Source organism: Schistocerca piceifrons, chromosome 1 (assembly GCF_021461385.2).
Source record: "Schistocerca piceifrons isolate TAMUIC-IGC-003096 chromosome 1, iqSchPice1.1, whole genome shotgun sequence".
In the NCBI taxonomy this organism is placed as follows: domain Eukaryota; kingdom Metazoa; phylum Arthropoda; class Insecta; order Orthoptera; family Acrididae; genus Schistocerca; species Schistocerca piceifrons.
This window is the reverse complement of record NC_060138.1, coordinates 403,120,619-403,143,950: the sequence shown is the minus strand read 5'-3', so window position 1 is coordinate 403,143,950 and position 23,332 is coordinate 403,120,619. Positions and strand designations below refer to the sequence as shown.

General features: G+C 40.9%; 1 protein-coding gene across 1 annotated transcript in view; it reads left to right on the top strand.

The window, feature by feature from the left end:
- The window catches only part of LOC124788618 (eIF-2-alpha kinase GCN2), a 312,712-nt gene that overhangs the window by 43,662 nt on the left and 245,718 nt on the right, over window positions 1-23,332 (top strand). The window lies entirely within an intron of this gene.

Sequence of the window (23,332 nt, the reverse complement as noted above, 5' to 3'; positions counted from 1 at the left end):
ACCTCCCCCCATGAACCATGATGGACCTTGCCGTTGGTGGGGAGGCTTGCGTGCCTCAACGATACAGATAGCCATACCGCAGGTGCAACCACAACGGAGGGGTATCTGTTAAGAGGCCAGTCAAACGTGTGGTTCCTGAAGAGGGGCGGCAGCCTTTTCAGTAGTTGTAGGGGCAACAGTCTGGATGATTGACTGGTCTGGCCTTGTAACACTAACCAAAATGGCCTTGCTGTTCTGGCACTGCGAACGGCTGAAAGCAAGGGGAAACTACGACTGTAATTTTTCCCGAGGGCATGCAGCTTTACTGTATGACTAAATGATGATGGCGTCCTCTTGGGTAAAATATTCCGGAGGTAAAATAGTGCCCCATTCGGATCTCCGGGCGGGGACTACTCAAGAGGACAATGTTATCAGAAGAGAGAAAACTGGCGTTCTACGGATCGGAGCGTGGAATGTCAGATCCCTTTATCGGGCAGGTAGGTTAGAAAATTTAAAAAGGGAAACGGATAGGTTAAAGTTAGATATAGTGGGAATTAGTGAAGTTCGGTGGCAGGAGGAACAAGACCTTTGGTCAGGTGAATACAGGGTTATAAATACAAAATCAAATAGGGGTAATGCAGGAGTAGGTTGAATAATGAATAAAAAAATAGGAGTACGGGTAAGCTACTACAAACAGCATAGTGAACGCATTATTGTGGCCAAGATAGACACGAAGCCCACGCCTACTACAGTAGTACAAGTTTATATGCCAACTAGCTCTGCAGATTACGAAGAAATTGATGAAATGTATGATGAGATAAAAGAAATTATTCAGGTAGTCAAGGGACATGAAAATTTAATAGTTATGGGTGACTGGAGTTCAAGAGTAGGAAAAGGGAGAGAAGGAAACATTGTAGGTGAATATGGATTGGGGCTAAGAAATGAAAGAGGAAGCCGCCTGGTAGAATTTTGTGCTGAGCATAACTTAATCATAGCTAACACTTGGTTTAAGAATCATGAAAGAAGGTTGTATACATGGAAGAACCCTGGAGATACTAAAAGGTATCAGATAGATTATATAATGGTAAGACAGAGATTTAGGAACCAGGTTTTAAATTGTAAGACATTTCCAGGGGCAGATGTGGACTCTGACCACAATCTATTGGTTATGAACTGTAGATTAAAACTGAAGAAACTGCAAAAAGGTGGCAATTTAAGGAGATGGGACGTGGATAAACTGACTAAACCAGAGGTTGTACAGAGTTTCAGGGAGAGCATAAGGGAACAATTGACAGGAATGAGGGAAAGAAATACAGTAGAAGAAGAATGGGTAGCTTTGAGGGATGAAATAGTGAAGGCAGCAGAGGATCAAATAGGTAAAAAGATGAGGGCTAATAGCAATCCTTGGGTAACAGAAGAAATATTGAATTTAATTGATGAAAGGAGAAAATATAAAAATGCAGTAAATGAAGCAGGCAAAAAGGAATACAACGTCTCAAAAATGGGATCAACAGGAAGTGCAAAATGGCTAGGCAGGGATGGCTAGCGGACAAATGTAAGGATGTAGAGGCTATCTCACTAGGGGTAAGATAGATACTGCCTACAGGAAAATTAAAGAGACCTTTGGAGAAAAGAGAACCACTTGTATGAATATCAAGAGCTCAGATGGAAACCCAGTTCTAAGCAAAGAAGGGAAAGCAGAAAGGTGGAAGGAATATATAGAGGGTCTATACAAGGGTGATGTACTTGAGGACAATATTATAGAAATGGAAGAGAATGTACATGAAGATGAAATGGGAGATATGATACTGTATGAAGAGTTTGACAGAACACTGAAAGACCTGAGTCGAAACAAGGCCCCTGGAGTAGACAACATTCCATTAGAACTACTGACAGCCTTGGGAGAGCCAGTCCTGACGAAACTCTACCATCTGGCGAGGAAGATGTATGAGACAGGCAAAATACCCTCAGACCTCAAGAAGAATATAATAATTCCAATCCCAAAGAAATCAGGTGTTGACAGATGTGAAAATTACCGAACTATCAGTTTAATAAGTCACGGGTGCAAAATACTAGCGCGAATTCTTTACTGACGAATGGAAAAACTGATAGAAGCCGACCTCGGGGAAGATCAGTTTGGATTCCGTAGAAATGTTGGAACATGTGAGGCAATACTGACCCTACGACTTATGTTAGAAGAAAGATTAAGGAAAGGCAAACCTACATTTCTAGCATTTGTAGACTTAGAGAAAGCTTTTGACAATGTTGACTGGAATACTCTCTTTCAAATTCTGAAGGTGGCAGGGGTAAAATACAGGGAACGAAAGGCTATTTACAATTTGTACAGAAAGCAGATGGCAGTTACAATAGTCGAGGGGTATGAAAGGGAAGCAGTGGTTGGGAAGGGAGTGAGACACGGTTGTAGCCTCTCCCCGATGTTATTCAATCTGTATATTGAGCAAGCAGTAAAGGAAACAAAAGAAAAATTCGGAGTAGGTATTAAAATCCATGGAGAAGAAATAAAAACTTTGAGGTTCGTTGATGACATTGTAATTCTCTCAGAGGCAGCAAAGGACTTGGAAGAGCAGTTGAACGGAATGGACAGTGTCTTGAAAGGAGGGTATAAGATGAACATCAACAAAAGCAAAACAAGGGTAATGGAATGTAGTCGAATTAAGTCGGGTGATGCTGAGGGAATTAGATTAGGAAATGAGACACTTAAAGTAGTAAAGGAGTTTTGCTATTTGGGGAGCAAAATAACTGATGATGATCGAAGTAGAGAGGGTATAAAATGTAGACTGGCAATGGCAAAGAAAGCATTTCTGAAGAAGAAAAATTTGTTAACATCGAGTATAGATTTAAATGTCAGGAAGTCGTTTCTGAAAGTATTTGTATGGATTGTAGCCATGTGTGGAAGTGAAACGTGGACTATAAATAGTTTAGATAAGAAGAGAATAGAGGCTTTCGAAATGTGGTGCTACAGAAGAATGCTGAAGATTAGATGGGTAGATCACATAACTAATGAGGAGGTATTGAATAAAATTGGGGAGAAGCGGAGCTTGTGGCACAACTTGACTAGAAGAAGGGATCGGTTGGTAGGACATGTTCTGAGACATCGAGGGATCACCAACTTAGTGTTGGAGGGCGGCGTGGAGGGTAAAAATCGTAGAGGGAGACCAAGAGATGAATACACTAAGCAGATTCAGAAGGATGTAGGCTGCAGTAGGTACTGGGAGATGAAGAAGCTTGCACAGGATAGAGTAGCATGGAAAGCTGCATCAAACCAGTCTCAGGACTGAAGACCACAACAACAACAACATGGCCTGCTAACACATGAGCACTCACCTGTCTCAGTACTTTATTCCACAGTGCACCTGGCACAACAGCACAAGGTCTGAGTTTTGTTTGCTTGCATTTCCTTCTGTTGCAGAGTAATTTCTTTCACTTTATTCAACTGACATGAGATACAGGCAACTGGATACTCCGTTCCACCCATTTCTTGAATCTGTACATAGCCAAGCACACGACTGCTTGCATTACATGACAATATGAATTCCTTGTCATAATTTGAAAAAAACTGACAGTGGTTCAGTTGTCAACAATTCTTTCAATTTTGTGAATGCATCTTCGCACTCTGATGACCAGTGAAACCTCACAACAGTTTTCAGTAGGCAAGTGAGAGGTCATGCTACCTCTGCAAATTTAATTAAAAAGTTTCTGTAACAATTTGCTGGGGGGTGGGGGGGGGAGGAATGTAACTCTTCTCCCATTTGCTCTGTTAGGAAATACCACTTTGGTTTTACTGATCTGGGGTTCTTTCAAACTCCCTCAGTGCTAATCAAGTCATAAGTATTGTGTGTGGTGAATAAAATCTTCCATTCTGGGTGTTTAAATACCTTTATTAAAAAGTTGCTACCAGTTTCACATCAATAGAGATGCATCTTTAGGTGATAGGTTTTTTTAAAAAAAAGTCATGGTGTGATGAAGTGATTGCTCAGTGTCAAGTCACATCGTTTATCGTCAAGATGGAAACAGATAGCTTGCTAAAAGCAGTAGTCCATGATTTAACTGTTTGGGACTGCGGAGCACAATGCTGTAGACTACATAGAAGTATGTACGGTGCCAGCATAAACTTTCACCATTGAACTCATCTCTATTGATGCGAACCCAGTAGTGACTTTAGTAGAAGTATTTTAACAGCCAATGTGAAAGATTTTATTTAGCTTGTGGAATTTTGGGCTGTGGTTTCCCGACCTTTAAACTACTGTGTTGTAAATATTTAGTGTGAAGTGATATTTCTCACACTCTGTGTCAGATCTGCTGCAGTCAACCACTTGAATACTTTCCTAACAGTAGCACATGTTCTTCCATGACCTATGCAGGGACAATTATGGCATCCAAATATGCTACACATTGCCTTGGTTTCTAGCCCCACAAAATTCCATCTACCAGGTGTTGGAATATGATTGGCACATTCCTTAATCCAAATGGCATCTGTTGATACTGATAGTGCCCTAAAGAAACCGTAACTTCTCTTTTCGGCTGATCCTCTGGCACGACATCTAGCTGACGATAGCCACTTTGCAGATCAGTGTGGAGAAATATCTTAACTGCCCCAAATTATTCAATGTTTCCATCATATTTGGGATTCAATAAGCATCTTTAAAACAAAACCAATATGCTTTTGTGCTATGTGTACTACTTTTTGGAATGTTCACAACTAGTCCCCTGTAATGACAGGTACATTATCAGTTATACCATCTTATAACTATTGTTGATTAGCTCGATATATAGAGGCAAGTGCATTCCCAGTTGGGATACTGTGCTTTTTCTCTGGGGTCACTGGCAAAGACACATGAGGGTTAACCAAATCTTCAGTCTCCATCACCAACTGCTCCATTGCTACTTTTCTGTTCCTTGCCACTAAATTGGTGGCTTGCTTAAGGTTAGAGCCCAAATTTACTTTATCCATATTATCTTCCTAAAATTTCCAAACTTGAGGGGAACTGTCAACACTTTAGACAAGTCCACATCCTCGGTCCCAAAGTTATCAATTTGGATGCGTAATACGTAGCAACTGTCCAAGTAATGTACACATACGAGACTCCTGCATACATTATTGCTGTGCGTTATCTATCTCTTCATTTTCTTTTAGTGGCTCAATGTTACACAATCTATATCGTTGTGGGTCCAATCTCCTCTTCCCCATGAAGTCAAACATGTACCCAATAAAAACTTATATTCTCCTCCATCCACTAAACCAATTAAACAAAATTCCACCTTAGCACATGGTTTAGCTGTGCTAAAATTTAGTGAGAGCACTGCTCAGCAGTGCTGACTCCTTGTTGCCATTTAACAATGGGTTACCATTCCCATTCTGTGTCTCTCTGTCATGGCTCTTTTTGGGATTCTGTCTGCCATCTCATTCTCAATTCCTTACCCCTCCACATTTTCTACACTGTGATGAATGACACTCTTGCAGTATGATGCCTGGCTTGACTTCTGCAGAAAAAATTCTCTTTAACCCAGACTTAGTTTACTGCATCTTATTTCCTTCTATGCTCCCCACAAAAATGTGACCACTGCTCTTTGTACTGCTTCTTGCAGCAGGACTTGATTGGTATCATTGTGTTCTGTTAACTCTTGCATAGTGACATTACGATTTCTTGTCCTTTCCCTGAAACTATCAGTGCTCTCCCTGTGTTTTTTCAACACATGTTGCTCGTTGTAATATCAGCTATTCTTCTTCCTAGCATGCCCACAGAATTTCAGACATCTGATCATTCATCAAGTCCTCGAGATCCAGCATGTACATTTTAGCATCTCCCATTAAACATAACTTGGCCATATGCAACAGCTGCTTCTCTGACCAACATTGCAGCTTCGAGGCTGTCAGTAAGTTGTCTACAAACAATGGCATGCCCATAAACGGAGAAGCCAGTGTAGTGGTGCTAACATCCAGGATGGGTTGTGACATACTGGACAAGTATCTAAATGTTTTTAATGTGTGTGATTTTATTTGTGTCATCTAATTCCGCAAGACCTGAATCGCCTCCATAGTGGTGATATTCTGCTGCTGGTTCTCTAGTAGCAAAACATATGTCCACTACAAAAGGGCAAATACAACAGGAAAACACCAATATTACAGTCACATTCCGTACTATACAACATCCTTATGTCTGAGTGCCAACTATGGGCATTTTGTACATTCCTTGATGTAATGTCCTGACCTTGTACACATAAAACAAATCACTGCAGATTACTGGACTCGTGGAGCACTGTGCCCCCAACAAGTTACACTACCTGCACCTAACTGGCATAAACCGCCATCTGTTTCTATATTATGCCCTGTGAAGTCACTTAAATCATTGACTGAGTTACCTTTCAACTGCTGAATCTTCCCTCCAACCCTCCAGTCCTGGCGATTAAACATTGTAAACACAGTCACATAGAAAAAAAGGTAAAAAATAGTCTGTTCCCATTCACCACAGTGAAATGAGGATGACAGTCACTGTCCTATGATGTCACTCTTAGTTATTGGCTTTTCTTCTGACACTAGATGTAGTGGCATTGGCAATACAGACTCGATGATTAGCCAGGAAGGTCACTTTGTCACCAGAATGGCTTGTGCAGGAACTAGGGGTCGCACGCTAGCAGTACTACGGGGAGCACAAAGTCAGGAGAACTTATTCAGTATAAACATTTATTCATGCTGACTTCCATACAGAGTTTGTTGTTAGTATATCAGTGGTGTGAGGCCATGCAGACAGCAGGTTTCTACCTTAGCATAACTCACAGTGGCATGCTTGGCTGCGTGGCAGAGCATATGTTGATAGGCAGCTCGGTGCTGCTTCAGCAGTAGAGCTGCAGCTGCTGAGGTGTCCGCACTGATGCAAGAAAACCATACCCAGCAAACAGTAAGCTTACATCACAGCGATTATGAACAGCAATCAGGCAATGACCTGAGCCGAATCAAGGACCCCTCAGGATCACCTGGAGTGCCGTGTGAAGTTACCGTAGAGGTGGTATTCCCTTGTGATACTGGCTTGAGGCAGGTGTAGTGAGGGCGTGTATACCTATACCTGGCTGATGACACTACTAGGTTAGGTGGGACTTTGGACTGATGGCTTGTATGTAGACTGTCGCAGCGTTGGCTGTGTTCAGTAGTCTGGAATCGGTCAGAGAACAAATGCAAGTGCTGCTCAGTGCATTTATTTAGTCACCCTGGCCAGCTATGTTGCGACAGGAGTTCGCTTCTAGTCGTGTACATGGCTATGGAAGTGCAATGTTGTGCCACAAGACGTGGATACCGTGCCCAGCGCTATGAAAGACAGTGGTAGTGCTCCGTGTTGTGCCAGCAGTATTCTAACACTCGGCAGTAAGATTCTGTAGGTCTGCATGCCGCTAAATGGGTTGAGGAGTTTGGTCTTTGATCGTTCACACGACACATCCCATACTGGAATTTGTTGAGTATTTATGTGATATAACATCTGTATCTACATGACTGCTTTGCAGTTCACAATAAAGTGCCTGGCAGTGGGTTCAGTGAACCACATTCAAGCTATTTCTCTACTGTTCCATTCTCGAACAGCATGCGAGAAAAATGGGCGAGCACTGATTTCTCTTATTTTATTACAATGATTGTTTCTTCCTATGTAGGTTGGCACCAAAAAATTTTTTCGCATTCAGAGAAGAAAGTTTATGATTGAAATTTGGTGAAAAGATCCTGCCGCAAAGAAAAAGACTTTGTTTTAATGACTGCCATCCCAACTTGCATATCGTATCTGTGACCCTCTCTCCCGTTTCTTGATAGTGCAGAACAATCTGCCCTTATTTGAGCTTTTTTTATGCCTTCCGTCATTCCCATATGACGCATATCCCACACGATACAGCAATAGTCAAAAAGAGTATGGACAAACATAGTGTAGGCAGTGTTCTGTCAATAAAACATAGTCTGTTGTTAGCTTTCCGCACAACATTATCTATGCAGTTGTTCCAGTGTAAGTTACTCGTCATAGTTATCTCTAAGTATTTAGATGAATTCACAGCCTTTAGATTTGTGTGATTTATTTTGTAATCAAAATTTAAGAGATTCCTTTTATTACTTATGCAGATTGCTTCACACTTTTTATTAATTAGAGTCAGCTGCCACTTTCCGCTTTATACAGATACCTTGTCTAAATCATTGTACAATTTATCTTGATCTTTGATGACTTTACAAGACAATAAATGACAGCATCACAATAAATGACAGCATCATTTGCAAACAATCTAAGAGGGCTGCTCAGCTTGTTTCATAAGTCATTTTTATAGATTAGCAACAGCAGAGGGTTTATGACACTTCCTTGGGAGATGGCAGATACCACTTCTGTTTGAATCGGTGACTTTCTCTGTAGGCTTGCAATTTGATTAGAACTTGCTTATGAGGAACAGTGTCAAAAGCCTGAAAATCTAGAAATGTGAATTTGACTTGAGATCCCCCGTCAACAGCACTCATTACTTCACGTGAATAAAGAGCTGGTTGTGTCTTAATAGAATGACATTTTCTGAATCTGTGATGACTGTTTGTAAATAGATTGTTTTCTGTGAGGTAAACCACAATGTTTGAACATGTTCCAAAATCATACGGAAAAGCTAAGTTAGCGATATGGATCTGTAATTCAGCTGATAACTCACATTTCCTTTCTTGAATGTTGGTGTGAATTGTACAACTTTCCAGTCTGTAGGTACAGATCTTTTGTCAAGCAAGTGTTTGTGTGTAATTACTAAAGTGTGGCGGTATTTTATTGGCATATTCTGAAAGCAACCTAATTGCTATACAATCTGGAATTTAGACTTGGCTGTATTAAGTGGTGTAAGCTGCTTTGGTACACAGAGGATATCTACTTCTAAGTTACTCTTGCTGACAGCTGTTCTTGATTCCAATTCTGGGACATTTCCTTTGTATTCTTTTGTGAAGGAATTTTGGAAAACTGTCTTTAGTAACTCCAATTTAGTGGCGGTGTCATTTATAACATTATCACTGCTGTCACACATTTCAGGTATTGATAGTGTTTTGCTGCTGGTGTACTTCACATAAGAGCGGAATCTCTTTGGAATTTCTGCTAGATTTCGAGACCAAAATTCATTGTGAAAACTGTTAAATTTTGAGCTTCAGTAAAACATCAGCATCTTTGAGATTTTGTGCTCTTTGAAACTTGGTGTGCGTATTTTGTTGCTTCAGCAATGGTGTTCTGACCTATTTTGCATACCATGTTGGACCAGTACCACCTCTTATTAATTTAATTGGTATGTGTGTCTCAGTTGCCTTCGATACCATTTATTCGACTTTAACCATCTACTGCAGTGATCGCCATTTTGGGATTTGTCTTTGTAATGAGAATTTTGTATTTGTAATTACATTGGCAGCAGTTGTTACTATTTTGCATTGTTGTCTACACCTTTGTCAAGCTTGTGCAATCGTTGTTAGTGTTAAACAAGTGAACTGTACACAATTATTTGTGTGAAGAAAGTAAATTTTCAGGTTTACGAGAGATGAACATTTTCAAACCAGCAGAAGGTACAGAGTTACGTGAACAGTTTCCAGTGCAGGCCTGCTGGCATGTTCTGTGATGGATTTAGAAGATTTATCAGTTGTATATTTCTAAGGCTTATTTTATTTTCCCATAAGGGCTCTCTGAATTTCGATCCCCATTGGGGCTTGTGGCAAATTCTGTGTTTTTCTTTCCTCCCCAGACATCATGTGTTTCTATAAATCATAATGGAAATTGAAGACTTTTTGAATGACCCCAATTTCATGGCTTGTTCCAATGATGAAGGTGAAGTGAATGTGAGACCATGAGAGAATGTTAAGCTCTCTCCAGATTCAACATTGTGATGGTATCAATGCAAATATATTGGAAGATACTCTTCCAGCTGATGTTCCATGTCCCATGGAATTTCATAGTAAGGAAGAAAAGAAGGATGAGGAAAATGCAAGACACCGTGAGAAGAAAATGAAAGGTAAATGTCTCTTCTAATTGAACAACTGAAGATGCAACTTACAGTAAGACCTAACCCATTCTAGCAGAAATTGAATAGCACTAATGCCATTTGGTAGCAGCACTAAAAGGAAAGTATGCAATTGATTGCTTTGTAGAATTTTTTGATGAACAAGTACTGAACGTGATTGCCAGTGAAAGTGTTCAATACGTTCAAAGAAGAATATCTGTACCTTTGATCCAATGAATCCATAAAAAGTCCTTAGGTATACTGCTATTTACTAGATACCATTCCATTTATATTGGAATGAAGATGAGGACTTTGATATAAGGTGCTTACAACAGTGTATAAGCTGCAACAGATATCTAGAAATCAAGACCCACTTTCACTTCAATGACAACACACATCTGAACAGAATCCCAGTTGACAAAAGGGATAAACTTTTCAAATTCTTCCTGTTATGGACTTGCTGAACAACAGTTTCATAAAATTTCAAGTTACGGTGAGTACCTGAGTGTAGATGAGCAAACCGTCCCACATTAAGGACACCATTATCTAAAGCAGTTCATTTGCGAGAAACCAGTGAGATTCAGATTCAGGTAGTGGCTCACATACTATACCCGTTATCTGTTTCCTCAGGAATGGTGATATTCTGCTGCTCCAATTGAGAAGGATGGTGGCAAGGACATACCACACTCAATTGTCCACTGCTTGTGATCCTAAAAGTGCAGAATGTTCATTATACCTGAAGGCATCCACTTCACATATTCCAGTTGAACTGGATACATGATTGAATGCACAATAGGAAAGAAAGAAAATGTGAAATTTCGAAGAAAAATTTCTTTATAGATGTGTAGTGCTGGAATGGGAGCAGGGAAGGGGCTAGATGGGTGAGGACAATGACTAACGAAGGTTGAGGCCAGGAGGGTTATGGGAATGTAGAACATACTGCAGGAAGAGTTCTCACTTGCACAGTTCAGAAAAGCTGGTTTTGGTGGAAAGAATCCACGTTACAGGTTGTGAAGCAGTTATTGAAATGAAGAACTTTTTGGATGGTGTGCTAAGCAACAAGGTGGTTTGGTTATTTCTTGGCTTAGTTTTGTCGGTGCCATTCATGCAGACAGACAGCTTGTTGATTGTCATGCCCATGTAGACTGCAGCACAGTGGTTGTGACTTAGCTTGTAGATCAGATTATTGGTTTCACAGGTAGCCCTGCCTTTGTGGGATAGGTGAGGTCTGTAACCAGACTAGAGTAGGTGGTGGTGGTGGTAGGATGTATGAGACAGGTCTTTCATCTAGGCACTATTACAGGGGTATTAGCCATGAGGCAAGGGTTTGAGAGCAGGGGTTGTGTAAGGATAAATGAAGATACTGTGTAGGTTCAATGGGTGGTGGAATACCATTGTGGGAGGGGTGGGAAGGATAATGAGTAGGACGTTTCTTATTTCAGGGTACAATGAGAGGCAGTCGAAACCCTGGTGGAGAATGTAATTCAGTTGCTCAAGTCTTTGGTGGTACCGAGTTATGAGAGAGATGCTCCTCTGTGGACGGACGGTGGGACTTTGGGAGTGGTGAGTGACTGGAAAGATAAGGCACGGGATATCTGTTTTTGTACAAGTTTGGGGGGGTAATTACGGACTATAAAGCCATCAGTAAGATCCCTCGTGTATTTTGTGGGAGACCACTTGTCACAGCAGATGCAATGGCCACAGGTGGCTAGGCTGTATGGAATGGACTTCTTGGTATGGAATGGGTGGCAGCTGTCGAAGTGGAGATACTGCTGGTGGTTGGTAGGTTTGATATGGATGTAGCCATCTTTAAGCTGGAGGTCAGTATCTAGAAAGGTGGCATTAGGGATTTTAGTGTAAAGGGAGGTGGCATTAATAATGCTGAGCAGGTTACAATGGTAAAGGAACAGGAACTGTGGAGAGTTGGTGGGGGAAATGGTTGGTGCTACTTGCTGGCAAAGGCTCAACCAATGTTGTTTCGAATCCCAAGGATTAGCTGGCAGGAGGACTGCTGCTGCTGCTGCTGCTCTTAGTTTGGCTTCAGCTGCCAGAGACTGTGGTCATTTGTGTGCGTCGCCTTTTTCTCTCTCTCTCTCTCTCTCTCTCTCTCTCTCTCTCTCTCTCTCTCTCTCTCTCTGTGTGTGTGTGTGTGTGTGTGTGTGTGTGTGTGTGTGTGTGTGTGTGTGTGTGTGTGTGTGTGTCCTCTATTTTTGACAAAGACCTTGTTGGCAAAATCCTTAATTTGTTTGTTTGTTTGTTTTTTTTTTTTTTTTTACTCAACATCTCCACTGTATGGTGAGTAGCAATTATACTTTTCATAATATTGTTAAATCTAATTTATTCATGAAAATTGATACACTACTGTTAATGGCACTGGGAAAATAGAAACAAACTGGATGAAGTCCAACATCACATTATCTTGGCAATATGTTCTGTATTGTGCACAATGTTTACCTGTGATATCGCAAAAAAAAAGAATCTGGATGAACACCAACATTATGTTTTATGCAACAAAATTTTGTGCCTTTTCCACATTTGTTACCCCATGTCAGAGCTAGAATTTTGTCCATGAAGTGTCCAACATTACCTCTGCAGATATCAACTGGTACACTGTTCCTGAATTTTGGCATGGGCCCTCAAGGTTTGTCCATTACTGACAAAGTCAGTAGAGATAATACAACACTTCATCAGAACTCCAACAAACTTTAAGTGACTCACCTTTCTATACAGCAACCACATGTTAACAAGGCAGAATCTAACAAGAGGCCAGTACCATTTCTTGAAGGGGTTCCTGGTTCTATACAGACCTCTCAGTTTGTGGAAAAGATTGACACTCCCCATGCCTTTGTTGTAGAGTTGTACTAAGGTTGGTTGAGGCACGGTTACGTGCTTTTGTTTTGCTTTACACCATGTCTTGCAGGTCCCCTTGGTAAGACAATCATTGATTTGCAGATTTGTTGCTAATGTTATTTGGCTTTTGTAAAGCTATTTTAGCAGCTTAAGATGTTCATCTTCAAGAACATGAGATTCCTTCAAGTCTTTCAGTGGTGCTTCTTAGTCCTGTTTCTCTGGATAGTGACAATGCAGTGAAATTCATACTTGCTTAGTGGTTCCAAGAGTGGCAGAGAGTTGAAATAGTTGTCAACAAAGACAACATAATTAGGAAGAAGAAAATCAAACAATGGAAATTCCAGGATGGAATGTAACAATATTATGAGAAGGGAAGTTGCTACTCAGCATGTAGCGTAGATTCTGAGTCATAGATAGGCACAACAAAAAGACACTCACAATTAAAGCTTTCGACCATTGAGGCCTTCGTCGACAATAGTACACACACACACACACACACATATACACAAACCGCGTGCGTGAGCATACTCATGCAAACACAACTCACACACACGACTGCAGTCTCAGGCAATTGACACTGTGTAGTTTCAGTTGCCTGAGACTACAGTCGGGCGGGTGAATTGCATTCACGCGCGCGCGCGTGCGCTGTCGTGTGTGTGTGTGTGTGTGTGTGTGTGTGTGTGTGTGTGTGTGTGTGTGTGTGTGTGTGTGTGTCTACTACTGTTGACTAAGGCCTTAATGGCCGAAATTTTTAATTGTGAGGGTCTTTTTGTTGTGCCTGTCTGCGACTCAACACCTCTGCTATATGGGGAGTGGCAAGTTTCTTTCTCATAATATTGTTAGGAGGGAGAAAACCTACACAAAATTTTTCTGTAATTGAAGTTCCCAATGTTTTTCCTTCTTCTTTGTCACCAGCACCAAAGTAAGGACTGAACTTTACAAAATATAAAGAGAACAAACAGCCTAGTGGCTGAACAAGTTGCAGAAACATGATGTTAAGGTGTTTCAAAAGCAGACCAATTTTGCAAGTTTTATTACTTGGATCTGTCGTTGTGTTATCATTGAAATGCAGAAAGTGGTCGATTTTTCCCCAAACCTGTTTCTACTGAGTGAATTACTTATGAGATAATTGTAAGTATCAACCATTGTCTCCCAGTAAAGTCTTCTAAAAGGGACTGGATTGTAACCAGAATGAATAAGAATTCCAAAATATTTGTATAATTCATCAACTGCAATTTGAAATTCTGTATCATTTCTGAGCAGCATATTTCACTATCTCTTATAAATTTACTCCATAAATCCTTCATTGAACACTTCCTTGAATATATCTACAAGCGTCTTATGAGGCTGCTTCATTTTAGACACAAGGAAAGGCTCTGATGAGCCTTTGAAATTTCTTTGACTGCCAACATCCAAGGTTTTCAGTTCCTTTGATAGCCACGTCAGTGGTATCGTTTTATATTTCTTTGACAAGTCTGGTGTGTTCTTATCTCCCTTTTGCTTTCTCTCACAGGCTGCACAATAACATTGTTTCTATTCCTTCTGAAGTGGCTTGTACTCCCAGTAGCTGCTAAAGAACTTTACCAATGTCACTGAAACTAGCGAGTCTTTCACTGTCACTAGGAGCATCATCTCAGTTGGAATCATTTCCATCACATGGTGAAAGGATGATTAAATCCATCTCATCAGCTCATTTTCTTTCATTACAGATGTGATCTTCATCGCTAAGATTCCAAGTGGTTTTAGTCTCTCCTCTGCATCAGAGGGATTGTCAGGATTATAATAGTACTTATTTGACCTGCCAATAAAATATACCACATAAGACTCTAACAAAATTAGCTCAGAAAACTACAGGATCTATTATTTTACTCTAAAAGTAAAAACAGGAATGTTTCCTGAACTATGTTTAAAAGTATTGTTAGGTTCCCATGTATTATGTATCATACGACAAAGTAGTACTCTCTTACATAAACCTAGATAAATATTTTACAACCAGAGACATCATCATGAATAATTGTTATTCTCATCTAATACTAAAACCATAAGTGAGACATTAATATCAATACAAGCAGTTTCAGTATAGGATGAAATTCTTACCTGTCACCCACTATCTTGCCAGTTCAGACTAGCACTAAGAGGAAATGGCTAACTGTGCAGTAATGGTATATTTGTGTCACTGAAAACTGCCATAGCCATTGAGCGGCATCCACTTACTGTACACGCAAACAATCGTAAGCAACCTACGCCATTCCATCTGGTGGTAACAATACAGAATAGAAACGCATGTGCAATATATGATGTAACATACTGTGGCCATTAGTGGGTTAAACAAAGGAAAATCCAGGATGGAATGCAGGATGCATAGTTGCTCGAAGTCTGGCCTTGACACCCAGATACAGTGTTCATCTGTGGTGTTTGGAAGAGGCTGGGTTGGGGAGGGGGAGGGATAGCAGGGTGTGGGTGGGGAACAGTAAAGTGCTGCTTGTGAGAGCATACAGAGACAAGGTGGAGAGAGAGAGAGAGAGAGAGAGAGAGAGAGAGAGAGAGAGAAGGGTAGCTAGATGCAGTTGAATGGGAACAGTGAAGGAGATAGGTGGGTAAAGAACAATGACAAATGAAGGTTGATGCCAGGAGGGTTATGGGAACATAGGATATATTGTAGCGAGAGTTCCCACCTGTGCAGTTTAGAAAAGTTGGTGTTGGTAGGAAGGATCCAGCTGGCACAGGCTGTGGAGAATATTGTGGGCCACTCAGCAATCAAGTGGTCCAGCTTTTTCTGGACCACAGTTTGTCGGTGGCCATTCGTGCAGACAGACAGCTTCTTGGTTGTCATGCCCATATAGAAAGCAGCACAGTGGTTGCAGCTTAGTTTGTATATCACATGACTGGTTTCGCAGGTAGCCCTGCCTTCAATGATATAGGTGATGCTTTTGACTGGACTAGGAGTAGGTAGTGGTGAGAGGATGTATGGGACAGGTTTTACATCTGGGTCTATTACAGGGATATGAGCCACAGGGGAAGGAGCAAGGGTCGTATAGGAATGGATGAGGATGTTATGTAGGTTCGCTGGGTGGCAGAATAACACCGTGGCAAGTGTGGGAAGAATAATTGTTATGACATCCCTCATTTCAGGGCATGACAAGAGGTAGTCAAAACCCTAGCAGAGCCAGGGGTGGTACAGAGTCACAGGGGGAATGCTCCTCTGTGGCTGGATGGTGGGACTTCGGGAGATGGGTGATGGGAGGAAAATTCTGTTATCCCTAGCCAGAATCCAGTCCCATTGCTGCACTCATGAGATCACCCCAAATGGCCTTACCATCAATGTACCCAGCTCTGGTTGCAACCCCTGCTTCCACAATGGACCCCCCATCTGTTCAGAGTCCACCAGTCCTTAATCTTCACCAACTTATTCTTGCATGGTTTTGGGGTCAGGCCCAAATTTACTGGAAGTACCTCCTCTCCAACTGTAAAATTCTCCTAATGTGCAATCTCTAATTTCTGGATCACATCTGACATACTGAAACTCTTGACCCTGAGGAACTAGAAGAGCATGCAAAACGCCAGCTCAAAAAAACTCTCCAACCTGTTCACTTCCTACTACTGCCTTGGGTTACAACTACCCACCACCTCTACAACAACCTCCAAACCTCCTGCACATCCTTCGCAGACCTACTACGTGTGCCCCATCTTCAAAAACTCCCTTCCATTGCCATACAGAATCCAGAACCTAGACAGAACCAAAACACAGTCATGAACCTTTCCTCCATTAGCCTTTCTAAAGGCCTCACCTTTTCCCCACTCCCATATTCAATCATGTTGGACTTAAAGGTCTTCTCTCCTTCTTCCACTCCATGCAGCGGAAACACTTTTTCACCAGCAACCCTACCAATCAGATTCAACCAAAGACCAATGTTGAACCCTGCCCGATTCAGCTCTCTCCATCCAGTGGTGATCCACCCCCACAGCCCCAAATCATTCCCTTTTAACTTTCCAGAATTTCTTAACCTTGAATCTTGCCTCACTATCATTCACCAAATCCCTCTGTATGCAAGCTAACCTTACATCCACAGAAAGAACTGCAGTCCACCACCTAAAATCTGATCCCGATTTAATAACCTTACTAGATGACAAAGGCTCGACCAGTGTTGCCAATGTTTTTTGAACTGCAAGGATTACCTGGCAGAAGGACTCCGCCAGTTGTCAGATTGACCACCTACAAACACTGCCACAGTGACACCATTCTAGAAATCCAGCAGGATCTCCAGTCTCTCCTCAAATCCTAAGCCCCATCCCAGAACCTCGTATCTCTCTTCTCATTCCTACCACTCCCCACACACCTACCTTCTACATGCTTCCTAAAGTCCATAAATCCAACCACCCAGGACGCCCCATTGAGGCCCGGTACTGTATCCCCACTGACAGAATCTCTGCTTTCATAGACCAACACCTTCAGCCTATACTCACAACGTACCCTCATATAGAAAAGATACCAACCACTTCCTCTACCAACTATTCATGATTGCTGTTCGTTTACCACTTGGTGCCATGCTCATCACTGTTGATGCCACCTCCCTTGACACTAACATCCCTAATGGCCATTGCCTAGCTGCTACTCAACAGTACCTTTCCCAACATCTGATGGATCCCAAACCTGCTACCTTCTCCCTCATCACCTTGACCCACTACATGCTCAACCACAATCACTCCTCCTCTGAAGGCATCACCTACAAACAAATCTGGAATGTGGCATGGGCACCTCTACGTGGCACCTACCTATACCAACCTGCACACGGGCCTTTTGGAGGAATCCTTCCTAACCACCCAGAATCCCCAACCCCTCACTTGGTTCACATTTATTGATGACATCTTCATGCTATGGATTGAGGGTGAGGACAGCCTATCCATATGTCTCCAGAACCTCAACACCTTCTCCCCCGTTTGCTTCAACTGATCCTCCTCAACCCAACAAGCCACTTTCCTCAATGTTGACCTCAATCTCAAAGATGCTACATCAGTACCTCCTTCCATATCAGACATGCCAACCACCAGTAATACCTCCACATCAACAGCTGGCACCCTTTCCATACCAAGTAGTCCTTTCCATACAGCCCAGATACCCATTGGTATTGCATATGTAGTGACAAACAGTCTCTCTCGAAATGTACCAGTCTCAATGAGGCCATCACAGACGTTAATTACCCTCCCAACCTTATACAGAAACAGATCTTCCCTGCCTTATCTCTCCAGTCACCTACCACCTCCTAATGTCCCACCGTCTGGTCAGAGAGGAGTATTCCCCTCGTGACTCACAAGTAACACTACTCAAATGCCACTCACGATTCCGATACACTTCGAATATGTTGTAATCTAGATCAAATATGATACATGTATTTTTTATAGGTACTCATATGGCCATTGAGCTGGTGAAAACCATCCCGAAGAAAACACAGTTGTTATCTTTCTGAGCATATATCATTGAAACAGCTCGAGATATAACAAAAATGTTGAAACATAATTTCCATGGTTGGTACTGTACTTTACAACTGTGCAATCACATCTTTAAACACTTTGATATATTTCAAAATCCTCCTCTCACTTCACAATTTTTGAAATTTTATGTGTTGTAAATCTAATAGTACATTTAATAACAAATTGAACCATATATGATATGATTACATCCTGAAGTCGCAGTAGTCGGATATAAGTTGAAGTACCACTATATGTACCGTCCGCAGTATGATGTTTGTCATACATGGTGAAAGTGATGTTTGCAATTTCATAGTGCAACCATAACGGCTCCTGAAAGATTTGATTGAAACAATAAAGTCTCACTCTCTGTCGAGTCCAGGAATAATCAGTGTGGAGGTGGCAAGAGGATATTCCTGTTGTTTTGTTGTACTCCCTCCCCTTGTGGACTTTGCTTTATTTGTTTCATTGTTTGTTTGATTTTGAATATTACATTTCACATCTACTTTGTTATTTTACAGTGTTGCATTATCTTTGATAGTCAGTGCAATAATGAGGGTACATTGTATTATCCATTGCAAAGAGGTGCTGCATACATATACACAATGTGCACCACACAATCTGATTATTGCACAATTTACAGCATTTATCACAATTTTTAAAACAAAAATTAACAGGCAGTTCACAGTTATCAGATTAATTTCACATCTCTCCCTCAAAGCCCATTGTTTCAGATCCAAGATATGAATAGGTAGTGATTTATTGCATTCTTTCTGTAATTGTTGCAATAAGTACTTGGAAATCTGTAATAATTTGTCGCTTCGTGTCTCACCTTCAGTGACTTGTTTTTCCCGTCTATATAGTGATTTTGTATCCTTAACCTTTCTGAAATTATGTTGGACTGTTTTTAAACTCTTATTTCCAAGCCAAAACATAACTGTCTCTTTTTTATATTCCAAATCAGTTACCATTTTGCTCTTCGTACTGTCTTCCACAACATCCTCATAATCCTCTTCAAACACCTCTTTCACAGTGACAGCCTCAGGAAATACAGTGTTGTCATCATAGGTCAAAGTACTTTATCTGTCTACAAATACATCATTGTCGATGGACTCCTTAATCAGATTCACTAAATGTAATGCGAATGATATTTCCTTGTCGGTAATGATAGAGTCAACATCGTATTGCGGATGATCGAAGCTTTTGTGTAATAGGTGTAATACATTCTTTGGATACATCATGCTGTATTCGGAATCACGTGTATACACTCAGTCTGTTACATTCTCTATATGCTATTCAATTTGAATCCAACACTCAGTCCACAAATTCCGGCTACCTGTTTATAGAAACGATGATCACCAAATGACAGTATCAGCACCTGTACGCATGCAGTGAAGTTCATGCATACATTATTGCATACCTATCCTACTGTTCAGCCATCCGGCACTTGCTCTTCATCACGTTTCTGTTGAGCAATTTGATGTCCATACCCACCCTGTCACATGACTTGTATTTGTGTAAACCTGAGGCATCCATGGACTTGTGTACGAACGTCTAGACCGAGGGCATCGGGCTCTTGTCACCGCCCTCCCCCCATAGTACACAGTCGCAATATAGGTCTCAATATACACATGGCCTGAATAAGTCCATATTAATGCCTCCTAAATGCTCATAGTTACTGCAGGCTTTGTAATAATTTATAGTTTAAATTGCTCTTTCCCGTAAATACCCTGTTCCGACAATCTTTCGCAAATATATGGAATAAGGAAACAGAGATATACACTGTATGATGCTTTCTGTTGAAACAATGAGCATAATCCAGCCACTTGATGTTAACACAGTCAGACCATGGAAGAATTTTCTAAAACAGTTCTCTGATGTAATCCTACTGGATGGCTGTGATGTAAATTTGCACCTGAGGAATAATATCCTCAAAATTCAATCTTTGATCCATAATCAGTTTTTATCCCCTCAATTTGTGAACAGGTATTTGTGGTCCAAGAGTGGATACGTCACAAAAAAGCTTTATAAATGTTAACCTCCTTCTAATTATTGCTTTAAACATAGTGATACATGCTGTAAACTGTGCAATAATATTGCAATAATCAGATGTGTGTGGTACACACTGTGTATGTGTGTGCAGCATTTCTTTGCAATGGATAAATACAACATCCCCTCATTGTTGCACTGACTATCAAAGATAATGCAACCAAACTAAATACTATAAAATAACAAAGTAAATGTCAATCATAATATCCAAAACCAAACAGCCAAAGAAATGAAACAAAAGAAACAACAAGCAAATAAAACAAAAACTACGAAAAAATAAAATTGGAATGGCACCTTGCCACTTCCACATTGATAATTCCCAGACTTGACAGAGAGCAAGATGTTATTGTTCAATTAAAACCTTCAGGAGCCCATATTTTAGAATTGCAGTGTTAAATTGCAAACAAGACTATCACCATGTATGATAAGCATCAAACTGTGGACAGAACGCACATGTAGTGGTATATATATCTGAGTATTGAGACTTGGGGATGTAACTTTATCATATATTGTTCAATTTGTTGTTAAATGAATTATTAGATTTACTAAATATAAAATTTCATAAATTGTGAGGTGAGCAGAGGATTTTGAAATATATTAAAATGTTTAAAGATGTGATTGCACCATGGAAATTATGTTTCAACATTTTTGTTATATCTTGAACTGTTTCAACAATATATGCTCAGAAAGATAACAACTGCATTTTCCTCGGGAGGGTTTTGACCTCTTCGGTGATTGTATGGGCATGTATAAAAAAAATCTCTCTCATATTTTGACCTAGACTACAATGTATTAGAAGTGTGTTGGAATCGGTGAGTGGGACTTGGGTAGTGTTACTTGTCAGTTCCGTACAGGACTGGAGCAGTTGAGTCACATTCTTCACCAGGTTTCAACTACCTTTTGTCATGCCTTGAAATGAGGAGTGTCCTAACCTTCCCAATGAACCTACACTATACCTTCATGCATCCCTACACAAACCCTGCTTCCAACCCCTTGGCTCATGGCTTATATCCCTCTAACAGACCTAGATGCAAGACTTGTCCCGAACGTTCTCCTATCACCATTTACTCCAGTCCAGTCATAAACATCACCTATCCCATCATAGGCAGGGCTACCTGTGAAACCGGTCACGTGATCTACATGCTAAGCTGCAACCACTGTGCTGCGTTCTATGTGGGCCTGATTACCAAGAAGCTTGCTGTCAGCATGAATGGCCACTGACACACTGTGACCAATAAACAGCTGGACCACACAGTTGCTGAACACACTGCCTAATGCAACATTCTTCACTTCACATTCTTCACTTCAATGACTGCTTCACAGCATGTGTCACCTGGATCCTTCCTACCAACACCAGCTTTTCAGAATTGCGCGGTTGGGAATTCGCTCTGCAGTGTATCCTATGTTTCCGTAACCCTTTCTGGCCTCAACCTTGGTAGTCATTGTCCTTCACCTCCCTATCCCCTTCCTTGCTCCCACTCCAGCACTACACAGCCTTCTATTCCACCAGCGGACCTGCAATCTTTTTACTTCCCTCCTTTTTTGCTACCCTGCCCACCCCTCCCCACCTGCCTTCCATTTTGTCTCCCGACTGCACCTAGCAGCCCTACCGTCTTTCCCCCTCATCCCTATATGCTCCCACAAACAGCACTTTCTGTACCCTCCCCATACCCCACTATCCCTCCCTCTCCCTACCCCAACCTCCTCCTTACCCCACTACTCAGTTGGCTTCTGCCGTCAAGTGCAGTTGCTCGCAACTGGCCTCAGCAGCCAGAGACAGTTGTGGTGTGTGTGAGCTGTGTTTGTGTGAATTTATTTGTGTATGTTGTGTAATTCAGAAGGAGGCCTTCTGGTCGAAATCTTACTTGTTCAGTAGTCTTTTCATTGTGCCTATCTGTGATTCAACATCTTCACTATGTGGTGAGTAGCAATTTATCCTTTTCATAATATTGTCATTATCCATTCTGGATTTTCCTTTTTTTAAATTATAAACAATCACTTAAAGTATATTAGCTTTCTGTTTGTTAAATATTGTGACATATCTATTGTGTTCTCTTAATTAGTGAATGGTGGATATACAGATGGTTGTTTAGCTTGTTATCATTGGGCTGCCATTTCTTCCTCCTGCTGCCATATTGGAAGAAACTATGTGGTCTCTTGTTTTTCCTTTAAAATTAAAATAAGAGATTTTCTTATGTTCGGCGACACTTAGAAACAAATTAGAGCTATCAGCAAGAGTAATTGTTGATGTGAAGTAAACTGATCATTGGAGATATGTAATAAAGAAGTACAGTGTGTGTATTTTCATTATATACCTGAGTTCAAGAAGTTAAAGAGAGGAGAGAGAGAGTGAATGAGCAAAAAGGTTACTAGCTGTCACAGTCCACACAGACAGAGCAATGATACCATCAATATGGCAGAGAGGTACTCCTTGAGAAATGAATGAGTAATTGATAGTGTCACCAACAGTGCAAAAACATAAACAAAATAAAAACCAGCAAACTAACAGGTACCAGTAGGGATTTTTGGTTGGGTATGGTCTTGTTATTAACGCCTTTAAACGTGTTAAAAACTTTAAAATATCAAACCACATTTAAAAAACAGGTGTTTTTTTCAGATGTGTGAATGTAATATGGCTCAGTAGTAAAGTGGCAGATTATAAATCCATAAATCCAAATGTGTCTGGTTCAATCCATGGTCAATCCTAGGATTTTTGTGGGTCACTTATCACTTCTTTTGGCAGTGTTTGTTGTTGCGAAAAATGCCAAGGTGCACTGTGGTTCGGAATCTACTGTAGGTCCTCCTGTAACTGGCTATGTAAGTCAGTTGAAAGGTCGGAGAAAGACTGACATACCATCTCCTACTGGACCATGTCTGGTAAGGGACAGTGGCATTCCAAAAAAATCTTTAGTATTTTCAGACAAGAGCATTCAAAACAGAATAGAGTACCATAATTTTTACAGGATTAAACTTCTACTCATCGATAACCATTGTTTTT